Genomic DNA, 12,533 nt, shown 5'->3' with positions numbered 1-12,533 from the left:
TTCAGCTTTTTCTCTTCAAAAAAGAAGTGGAAGACCTAGACCTGCTACATTTCTGTACCTTTTAAAACACTAATTCTTTGTTCCTTTGTCCTGAGTATGTGTGACATTTTCTTTTTAAAGCTGAAACATGGGAAGGCAAATGTACCCTGTAGACCCTGTACTAGTCAAAGAGCTGTCTTCTTTTTGTTGTTTCTTCCGGAAACAGTGCTTTGAAAGAAATCACTGTTGTAGAACCAATTAGGTTCTTTAAGTGGATCATTTCTCAGTCACTGGAATAATGAATTCCCATTTGCTCAAAGGGTTGCATTCACCCTTCAGTGGCAAAACAAACAGGAATTCATTGCCACAGCTAGGCAACCAAAATTATTTATACATTCTTTTCAGAATCTTTCTTTTCTCATCTTTATTGGAATTCACCATAAAGATTATTGTTTAATGAGGGGGAAGTTCAATTGGAGCCAAAAGAAAAGGCACAAGCCTTCTAAGCTAGGGTATGTTTTTCAGAAGTGTCTTATTTGTCAGGCTGCTACAAATTTGCATTTGGTTTTTATCTGTTATTTAAAACACAAATAAAACATTTTTTTGCTGGATTTTCACACTCTTTAAAAGTTTTCTGGACAGAGAAAGATGAAAGTTTGTTCCTCAAAATCAATAAATTTTAACATATTATTTAAAAGCATTCACAGGATGAACCATCACTGTAGTCATCAAACCTTCCTGCTTTTTCCCATTGTAGCACTGGTAGGAACATAACAGTCTCCTATATCTGCTTAGATTTATTGGGAAAAAACCCTTGTGGTTATGTCAGGGTTAATTGAATCATAAAAGACTTATGGAAACAAAATTTGTGCCTGAACTGTAGTTATCTGACCATCTGTAATAGCTATCTAAATACTAAATTGAAAATGTAAATTGTGGTGTTTGCTTCTTTTCAGTTTGCTATTTATACATATCATTTATGAGTCAGAGTTCAGGGAATTCATAGTTAACAGCAAGATCACTTTATAACATTAGTGTCTTTTGCATCTACTTTGTAGCTGAACTTCCCAGTAAATTCAGTAGCTACAGAAATACAGCAAATTATATTTGTTTTCTAATAAAGGTTAGTTTAACTTGAAAACTTATTAAAAATATCTTTATGTATATGATTTTGTATAGTTTGATATTGAGTTTAACTAATTTTAATTTAGGCATTTATTTAGATCACTAGCAAATGAATGTTGTAGGGGCTTTTGTCCCATTTTTTAGATAGTCATTTGGGATATGTCTGTCCTTGCTATACACAGTTTGGGTAAGTTAGTTAAGGTAGAAAATTGGACTGGAAGCAAGGTTTATATTTTATAGAACCCGTACAGAAAAACTCCTAAACTCTGTATATGATCATACAGTTTAACTTTTTAAATTCATTCACCTGCAAATTGTCTGCCAATATTCTGCAGAAACTGAAGAAAGAAATTAAGGAGTGAATTAGGCTTTAACTCCACAGCTGCTGCTCTTTAAGAAATGGTTTCCCCTTTAACAAATACTTTCAGAGACTAGACACTAGTAGAAAAGGATCTTGTACAGATGTATGCATACTTTGTCGTGGGAAAACACAATTCTTTTAAAAGATTTTTTTAAAAAGGAATTTTTTTAAAGTTTAAAAGCAAATTCCATGCAGCAGGAAAGAGTGAATATATTGTTTGCTTATTGACTAGAAGATAGTGAGTTTACCTGAGCTTTGATAGTCCAATTCATATCTCCCAACTCTAAAGAAAACAGTATTTCCCTCTTGTGTTTAATGACACAGGAATTTTCTTCCCCCAGTTTCTGCCTGTGAGGCTATGGCAACTGCAGTCCCCTAATTCAGGAGTTTGTAAGTGTGACAGTGACTTGACAAAGTGCATGCAAGATGCTGTCATCCTTTATCATTGTCATTCATTGGTTCCAACTCAGTCAATTATTTTACCAAAGTCATTTAAAACATTAAACAATTTCACAGAGTGGACCCATTTGCCAATTATACCTTTTACTTCCCCTGCGTTTTCCCCCCATCACTTCTTCATGTCAAATGACCCCTTGCTTTAGAGAGGAGTAATTGTTTTTTTTTCAGTAACTTGTGCAGCACCAATCAATGAATGGCTTCTGCCCTGCACTCTTGATTAAGCATTAATTTCCTGTTGGAAAAAATGGGTTTGCTTTCCTGTAACTTTTCCACAGTTTATTAGTGTGATTGAACTAGGTTTATAAGAGTGTGTTATGAATCTGGATAGTTCTGCTACATGACTTCAACACACAGATGATTCTTCACATAATTTTTATTGATCTGCACAACAGTATTTAGACAAAAGCAGTAGTTATAAAAAAATCTGTGACACTGCTCCTCTAATGAAAGGTTAAAAAGAAAAAAAATCACCCCCCCAGTGTTTGATGGAAAGAGCCATTTCCCACATACTCTTGCCAGCTGTGTATCTCCATGTGCAAAATGTTTCAACTTCATTTGTCTTTTTGCTTCTGCTAGCACCTTTTTTTTTTCTGACAGAAAAAAATTCTACCAAGGGTGGACTTCTGTATACCACTAATGATAAAATAAATTTAAACAGTCCAAGTCAAGAACCAGGGTTTGTTTGCTAACTTCCACAGATAAAAAATAAGTAGACTCTGCTTATCAAAAGACTATGAGATAAATTTCTCAGTTGAATTATACATTGCTTTTATACAATTAATTCTTTCTCCAGAAATATGACTAGAGAAGTCTCTGTGACTCTAACAGATCTTTTGATGCCAGTGAGAAAACAAAGCAGCAAAATCCGTGCTTAGAGTCCAACAGCACACTGGGCACCTTTCTCATGTCATCACTATAGATACCATACAGGCCTAACAAAAAGCAATTTGTCCATATGGTTTCTCTTGTTTTCTAACTGTACTTTTGTCTTGTTTGGTGTGAAAATGCTGAAGGACTGTCATAGTACCTGTTCATGTGTTTTGTAAATAGTGTAAAACATACCAGCCATACGCCTGCCAGGGATTTTAATGGGAGTTGAAAGGCTGAAATAGCCTTCTTCAAACATCTAAAATCAGTTACTGGAGAAAGAAATCAATTGTTGGGGAACAGTCTAATCTACTGCTTGCTTTTCAGTGCTTTTGATGAACCGTATTTTATTAAATTACAGCAAAAGACAAAAAGCAATTACTTTGTCATAGTTTTATTATATGTGACAAATATTTTGGATTTTTTTAAATTATTTTTATATATATATATACTGGGTAGTTTTTATTTTGCTTTAGAAGAAAACTTAATTCTTACAGAAATATATGTGGCATGAAAAGAGCATAGGCACAGCGTGATGCAGTATGGCTGTAGCTCGGCTGGCCAGACACTAGAGACTCATCCAAAAACAGACCTCACAGGAAAGGGTCAACCCTCCCAGTTACAACAGGGCTCCTATAAAACCTCCCACAGACTCCCAAACCACCAGAAGCTCTATTGCATCCTATAACATATGTTGCAACAGTCAAGAGAGATGATGAGGATCATTACTTTTTTCAAGGTCACATACGTAGTTCCAAATATTTTTCTGCTACAGTCATCATTTTGTTCATCCTAATTGATCTGGAGGGTCTTATTTTGTTAATTATGCATCCAGTGTAGTTCACTGCGAGAATTTATGAATTTTAAGAATTTAAGGAAAGAAAATCTGTAATCAGTGTCTTCCATCCAGGGTAAAGAATCATATTTGTGTATTTTAAATCCCATTTGACAGCAAAGTTACTCATGAATTCCATCCAAAAGCTATGGTATAGCATTATTGTTTGGTTTTTTTTAATGCTGTGGTTAATCTCAAAGCTATTTAAAATGAGGAGGATTCATGTGGAAATCTGATAGATGCTGAATTTTAATATCCCACCATAATTAGCAGCACATTTAACAATAGTGGGAGAGCAGCTACAGCTTTCTATAGAATTTAATATCCTCCCATGTCCTTTGTAAGCTATAGTCAGGATCTCTCATTTCTTTTCTGCTATATATAATAAACAAATTTATTGGTTCATCTTTTATTATAATGTCCATATGAGATGAAGAAAAATCAATATCAGACAAACAATAACAGCAAAAAAACCTCAGGAAGAATCATACAAAGGCAGTTAGTGTCCACTTTTTATTGCTTTGTGTCTGTATTTGAACGTAAATTTTTGGAAAAAAATATTTCTCTTCTGCCCCATTACTCAAACCACTCTTGTGAAGAGTAAAGCAGTTAGGGAAATGCAGGTACATATCTTACTTAGGAAGGACAAAAAGAAAGAAAAGAAATTTTCAACTAGGAATAATAGATAACATTAATCTAAGTGAATCTAGAAACGTCAGTGCTTTGCCTCACTGTGGTTGTCCATGTCGAAGCATTACTAGTCCTTTTCCTCATGCTAAGACTGAGAAGTATTTCCCCTTTTTATTTGCTTGTAACATTATAAAAACATGAAAAGATGTTGTTGAAATATAAGCTAAACTGCTTATAAACTGCTCAGGAATACTTTTGATTTCAAAGATCCCACAAGACTGATGGCTTCCTACTTGCTACTACTACTTTTTGATTACATTTCAGTTCTTTTATAGTGGTTGGTTAGAGAAGAGGGTAAATGGATTTTACAGACCTGCTGGAGGTTCTACTTACACCACTTGATTTGGTCTTCTTTTGTTCTTTTCTATATGTATTTATTAACTTGATGGTTTTCTAAATGTAGTAGCAGGCTATTTTAAAAAAAGGGGAAAACTGAAAACCTCCAACAAAACAACATGTTGAGGTTGTGAGTACTGTCTAGGTGTTGTGGTTTAACATCACCCAGCAACTAAGAACCACGCAGCCACTTGCCTGCTTTTGCCCCCACACACTCCCCAGAGGGATGGGGAGGATGATCAGAAAAAGGTAAAACTGGTGGGCTGAGATAAGAACAGATTAATAATTCAAATAAAGTAATAATAACAACGACAACAATAATAATAATATTAATTGTAAAGAAAAGGTAAGGAACAGAGAGGAATAAAACCCAATGGGAAAAAAACCCAAGTGATACGCAATACAATTGCTCACCACCTGCTGACTGATGTGCAGCTGGTCCCCAAGCAGCCATCGGATCCCTAGCCAACTGCCCCGGTTTAGATGCTCAGCATGACATCATCTGGTACAGAATATCCCTTCGGCCAATTCAGGCCAGCAGTCCTGGCTCTGTTCCCTCTGTGCACCTCATCACTGGCAGAGCATGGGAAACATGAAAATTCCTTAATTTAGAGTAAATATTAAGCAACAACTAAAACATCAGTGTGTTATCAACATTATTCTCATACCAAATCCAAAATACAGCACTGTGCCAGCTGCTAAGAAGCAAATTAACTCTATCCCAGCCGAAACCAGGATACTAGGATATTCATGTCTGAAATACAAGACAAAACCTACGTACTGATATATAAAGAGCACGATTAGATTATAACTTACCTGTAAGAAGCAGCTAGAGCACAGGATAAAAAATTGGTTTGAAATAACACATTTAATCCATATATTATTCTAACAAATATTAGACTTTAAAGGTCTGCAGTGTGAAGTGAAGTCAGTAGCCAAATGAGTAAACAACTGTATTCAAGCTTCATTACCCAACCTCTTTGGGAATTCAGTACAGGCTGTTTCTGAAGGTTAGGGTTGACTCTTTACATTTATTTCTTGGCAGCAATGAAATAACTGATATTATTAATGATGGCTTTCCATGCATGGACATGTTCACCAAGAGCAGAACTGAATTTGCCAGTGGCAAAACTCAGATTCTTGTGTTGCAATAACCTGTGTGCTGTCTATTGTCCATCACAGCAAATGACAGTGACAACAACATGGGTCTCAGAAGTGTGAAAATAATTTGGTAGAATAATTTAGTATGGTTATTCGGGCTTTAGTTTCAATTATATTATCAAACAAAAAGGCTGAGTGGCTATGAGCATTTTTAGAAGATTCCTTTTTTTTTTTTTTTTTAATGCATGAATATTAATGTTCCTGTAGAGGCCTGACCCAAACTCCACTGAAGTAATATTAGGCATAATTTTTTTTTTCATTTTCTTTCATTCCAGCCCTAAAAGGACAATAGTTAGTTAGGGGAAAGCTATTTTTCTTTTCCCTGATTTGATTTACTGTTATCTCAGTTTCTTTTACTTTCTTTCATGTATGTCTGAAATTTTTAATAATGAAAATTATGGATCTATTTGGGGTATATTTATTCCTGTCACGATCCATTTGCAGACAAGTACACTGGAGAGGAAACAGAGAATAGTTTGTAACTGGATAATGAAATCATGACAAGTCCAGAAGACATGGACTGTGAGTGAGATTATTTATAGCTTAGTTTACAGTAATTTGTGGCTTTTGAGTGAATTTCAAGAGTCACAAATCAACAAGTATGAACCATCCTTCCAGAGAGCTGTCATAAAACAAATTGAATGACATTTCACAGTCCTTTTAACATAGAAAATCAGTATTTTGGAAGTTTCAGAACATAAGTGTAAAGTGATATTTCTTCCCCTATTACAAAAAAATAATATCTAAATAAAAATTTCTATTTAAAAAAGAATAGAATAAAATTTTGTGAAAAAGATAAAAATCCTAGTGCACATGCAAACAGTATGAATTAAGCTATGGGGTTTTTAATTTAATAAAATAAAAATGTTCATTTTATAATTACACAAACAATGCAGACTATCGTTGAAGAGCTAACGAATGTAGGATTCTGTAAGGTTGTGTTAAAACAGTACTTTTACTGTGCCAGTAGTAAGGTAATGGAAAATTAGAAAACAGTGATATGTGAGATCACAGTATAATTTAGGCCAACTCTTTCAAATCTTCTTAATGAATTAAATTTGTCTTTTAAATAATGGGAGGTTAAATTTCAGTCAGAACTGTAAAACTTAAATAAATGCTATCATTCTGGAATAGGTAACTTCATTGCTGGTTGCTAGAATATGGAAAAATCCTACCTGTCTTATTCTTTAGAACTATTTGTGAAGAAAATTTTGAAGCATTAGCTTTCTATCGCAAAAATCATTAACAGAACTTCAAACATTTTGGTTTTAAATACTTGTAATTCTTAAGATAATGCATGCTTGATGTTCACTTAAGTCCAAAGCAGATTTTTGGTAGGAAGGGAATGAAACTGCTTCCTTGCTGGGCTACAGTCTTCAGCATATTAAAGGAAATAAATGGATTAGTGTTGGGTCTTTGAAAACGGCCAAGGAGTTTCGTTACAGACTTTTCATTGTGGCTGTTGTGGAGTCAAACTCTTCAATTTCTATAAAGCTGCAGATCAAGAGATTTATTATGGACACTTTTAAATGTGGCTCAAAGAAGAAGTAGAAAACATGCAACTTGTAATCATACAAGAAATACATAGAAACAAAGTAGTAAAGATATTAAATAACAAAGTTTGCATCCCTTTCCTCAAGATTGCATTTTGGGGGAAAAAAAAAAAAAAAAGTAAAAAAAAAAGTAAACCCAGTTCTAATGAAAGGATGATAAATTATATTATTTTAAAGGTGAGCTAAACATTGAAATCTGTTTTATTTTTTTTTTCCTCTGTTTTCATCTGAATACCTGGATGCTGCATGGTATTTGAGGTCTTCATAATACTTGTTGCATTTGTGCTAGATCAGTGGTGATAAAAGCAGGACTATTGAGTATGATAAAGTGTTTACAAAGTATGTGGGGATGTTATTTTTATTTGTATTTTCTACTTGAGGGGATTATGTTTCCACTGATGGAGAAAGTGCCTTACTCTTCCCATGCTCCATCCATATCAAGCTGTCTAGATTATGTTTCTGTGATCTTCATTTTGATTCTCATATCCCCATGAAAAGGAATATAAAAATCCTAAGACATGTCAGATCTTGACAACTAATGTTTTTACATGGATGATCTAAGTGACAGAGAGTTTGGGGATTCTTTCTAATTCATTAGAATACAAAAGCAATTCAACTATTCAGTACAGTTAAGAGAGAATATATTTGATTTCAAGCTTTATGTGCTTGCTAATATCGATTTTCATTTTTTTTAATTCTCCCTCAGGCATTCAATTATAAGTATGGACAGCTATCTATATAAATATGTATATCTGAAAAAAAATTTACAAAAATATGCAGACCTTTAGGAGAGGTTAGTGAAAGAAACTCTGCAGCTTCTCTGATAAAGACAGGAAAAAAGCTGTATGGCTACTGTTACTGTCTGCAGAATGTTCTTCTCTCTGGTGAGTAAATCTCAATTTGGCTGAACTACAAGAGAATTTGCTATGATTTTAGAAGTTACTAGTTGAGCTGGCTGGAAAAGAACAGAGATCAAGAAGCAAAGTGATGTTTGAAAACATCTTTAGGCTGTATTAAATGGGGACCTGGACCTTTTGACAAAGGGAAAAAAATGAAAAATTCTAAAACTTAAACAAGCTCTCAGAACAGCCAGTAGTCTAATAATTAGAGCATGCATCCTCAACCAGGATTCAAGTCTGTCCCATTTGCTTTACAGCAAATGCTTCCATCGACATCCTCTATATCCCACATAAATGCTCTATACTCTTGGTTTCCACTGAAAAGCTTTCTTATCAGAAATGCCATCCAGAACTGGCAGTGAAAGATCCGTTGAAATCAGACACTTACACAAAGTGGTCTGATGTTTTGGTAATTTCTAAAATTATATTTTTAAAAAAATCAGCTCTGTATATTATATAGATTTTTTTTATTATTTGAAAGTATTTCAGTTTTGCAATTAATTTCTACATTTGTTTCAGTAATTTTCATTTGTGTTATCAGCTGGATCCCAGTTCCTTTGGGACAGGAATTATTTGGGTTATATTGCATGTTTGTACGTTCAGTGTTTTATGCAAATTGCGCTCTCATAAACAGTAATGAACTGTTTGAAAAATATTAACAGGAAGTAAGTCTTTATGGTGTAAAATGCTGTGATTTTTATCTTGCCAGCCTTACCAATAAAAAGAGAAGTCTGTTCTATCAACTTTGTGTAATATTAAGAAGATACATTCTCATATAACCTAATGGGTACATTGCAAACGCAGTGTTATGTCTATTTTATTATACCAGGGCAGTGAAAACATATTTTTCCCCTGTAATTCATTACATTCCCTTGTTTCCATTGGTGACCTAGAGATGATACAATCAGTCAAGGAGATGAAAAACCTTATTGTTCATAAATTCTGTCTCAAAGATTATAAGGTGCATATTCTGTGATGATGAATCATGAAGTAAACATAGTGGAGCATAGCTCCTGCATCCTCATCTGCAAGCTGCTTGGAGGTGCTTCTCCATATACTTACTCCGTTGGGCCAGAAGGCATTGAAGCAATGTGTTTCTCATTCCCCTTCCTCCCATCAAACTTGTTACTGAACAGCCTCAGATTCCCTTCAGATCCATTCTCCTTTGTTGATGTAGGATTCCTCATGCCAGACAGCCTCCCTCTGTGCTGCACCAGCAAAGGCAGCGCTGCCTGTCTGGCTCTGTGGATGGGCGTGTGTGTGCGTGCACACCCCTTGGAAGTTCATGCTCCACCTCACCGCCTGCTAGACCTGGGCGCAGCAGCCTCACATCTGTCGGGCTGCTGGCGTCAGCAGTCTCCAACATCTGGAAATTTATAATCACTTGTGGAGCGCTAACCCCTAACTGAACTGGGCTCGGCTAGGCTAGCTAAGCATCCGGGCAAGGCCGATTGCTTCACTCTCAGAACCTCTGCATCACTCGTTGGTAACATCTCCAGGCTGGTTGTTCATGGGGTTGACACACAGTGATGCACCCCTATTACAAATACTAAGGGGGGTGGAGGGGAGGAATAAAGGGGAAAACAAAAAGAAGAGGGAAGAGAGATACTTTGTCAGGAAGGCGATGTTTGTTCTTTTACCTGTTTTTTATAATGATATTTCACTGGGTAGCTACTAAAATGCAGATATTGCTGAATGAACAATAAAATAAATGTCATATTTATACTTTCGGGAATTTTTGTTTCAAGTACACGTTAGTTATTATAAGGCTAAAGATTAAAACATTAATAAAATATTTTACCTTAAAAATGAATCAGATACCCGTTGATTTACAAAAATCCACCTTTTAAAAATCCTTTTAAGCAGAAGGCTAGTAGGAGATTTTCCTGCAATGTTAATTGGTATAAGATCTGACCTAATATAAGGGAAAACTATTTTAATATAAGCAGACACTTGTCTTTCAAATCCAAGTTGTGAATCTCACTGCTACCCTGATGGTTCCAACTCACAGGAGAAATAGGTACAAAATGTAATGAAGGAGCCTCTTCCGGGATATTTCTGAGTTCAGCAGGTTAAAAAAACCAATCATGATATTTTTGAAAGGTCAGAATTTTCCAAACTTTTATTCTAATAAATTTTCTTGTAAATAAAATAACTTTTTCTTTTAAGTTATGATGTAATAACATAATAGTTTGGTGGGTTTTTTTTCAGTGCTGGTTGGTTTAAAGGTGTCTAGTTAAGACTGTTATTTGTTCTATGTGATGTGTGGCATGCCAATTACAGATGATTGGATGCCAGAAACTCCTTGAAATTACTGTCAAAGCCAGCTCAAGATTTCATGTCTCAGGACTGTTTCTTGAAAAAAGTAGCAAGTGTTACTCATCACAGAGTAAAATCTAATACAGTACAGTGAATGAAAGAAGTGTGAAACTATATTGCATAGAATTGAAAAAATGTGAAATGAACTTCTGCAAGCATATTTTGCTGCTGAAATGAGAGAGGCAGTTGTACATGGTACCAATGTCATTAATAGATTTTGAGCATGGTGATAGCAATTGCTAGCAAAACTTAACATGGAACCAGTTCTATATCTAATAAATATTCATCAGTTTTCTTAAATAGGATACCTTGTTCAGTTACAATCTATTTCACATTTATCAAAAATTATGCAAGCTGGAGGGGCGTTAGCTCAACTCATGGATGTTTTTTTCATTTCTCTGTAGTCAGGGATTTGTAATTTCAGAGGCCAAGATGATTTTTGTTGGGTTTTTGCACTTGGGGTGCAGGAATAGGTATTCTCACTGTCAATTCCAGTTATTAATGCTGTTCTGATTTACAACAGTTTTACACTTGCTTAGCACTGATACAAATGGCTGTGCAACTTTCAGTGCAGTGGAGATTCAAAACCCACCTCTCTGGCTATCACCTCCATATGGAGGTTATGGAGCTATCTCAAGGGAGTAAGGAAAAGTGAATTCAGCAGTATATCTGTTGTGCATCCCATGAAGGAAGCTGAAGAGTAACTCTTCTAGCACAAATATGTCTGCTGCCATGAGAGGGACGACAATATCTGGGGACAGCAGGTGCTGCTCCCCAACAGGATGGTTTCCCTTCCCCTCTCTCACTTCCACCACCCTACACAACCTCCAGTCCTCGAAGACCCTCCTTTCCATCTGAGGGTCCTCTGGTAAGTGTAACCTGCCTCTGTTTCTGAACCCACCAACCCCTGCCGGAGGTGCTGGATGTAGAGGCAGAAGACACTAGCAGTACAAAGACCTGGGCTACTTGAAATACTTCTTAGGTATTTCCATGGGGAATGATGAGTGACTGTGTACAGGGACTAAAGAAAGAATGATTCCTTGGTTGGTTTCCTCTGTGCTAAATACTTAAAAGGAGAGAGAGAAACCAACAAAATCACGGAAAAGGGGTATTCCCACCATATTTTGTAGCACTCCAGCTGTTATTTCCCTTAAGCCACTCTAACTATTTTAAAGTCTTTCTATTACTTCCTCTTTTTTCGTCAGGAATGAATGTTAGGCTGCCAAGACAGTTGAACTGCCTGTAAGAAAATATTCATTCCAGTCTGATTCCATTTATTTTGAGGGGCAGTGTTTATTGCAATAGGCCTTCCAGTATAACTCTTGGCGTGTTCAGTCATAACTGTGTGGCAATCTCACAAGGGTTTTAGTTCATCCTTTTTTCAGTGGGGATGTAAGAATAAGCAGCTTACACTTATGTACTTATAAGAAGAGGTACAGTTAATTTAAATGCTAACACATAAAAATGAAAAAGACATCAATAGATCTTTCATTTTGGAATACGTAAAATAAACCTGTCATGATACATATTATGGCCATAAAATGTGATCTGCTGTATCCTTAGAAAGCAAGACCCAGGTTAAGGATTAAGAGGAGAATAAAGAACTTTCAGATGACTACAGACTATAACACACTTAGAAAAAGTTTACATGGTTTACTAGGGACAAGAAATACTGGATGTGGACTAACAGAGTAGAACTTGAGAGATGCGTTTGTTACAGTGACATGTTCACAACATGGACGTTAAGGGTTCTTTAGAGTATTTTTAAGAAACTTGCCAGTTTTTGTGATTTAGAGCCTTCCAAATCTTAGAACCTTTTAGATTCAGAAAACGTATTGTCAGTTTGAAGGTTGCTTACTTTTTAGGGTTTTAAAACTGATACCTTTTTAATGTGTATCTTTCAGTGATTTTTTCCCTATTTTTTAATTAAAAAAAAATGTCATTACTTC

Source organism: Falco cherrug, chromosome 12, assembly GCF_023634085.1.
Source record: "Falco cherrug isolate bFalChe1 chromosome 12, bFalChe1.pri, whole genome shotgun sequence".
In the NCBI taxonomy this organism is placed as follows: Eukaryota; Metazoa; Chordata; class Aves; order Falconiformes; family Falconidae; genus Falco; species Falco cherrug.
Note: the sequence above shows the minus strand (reverse complement) of the source record.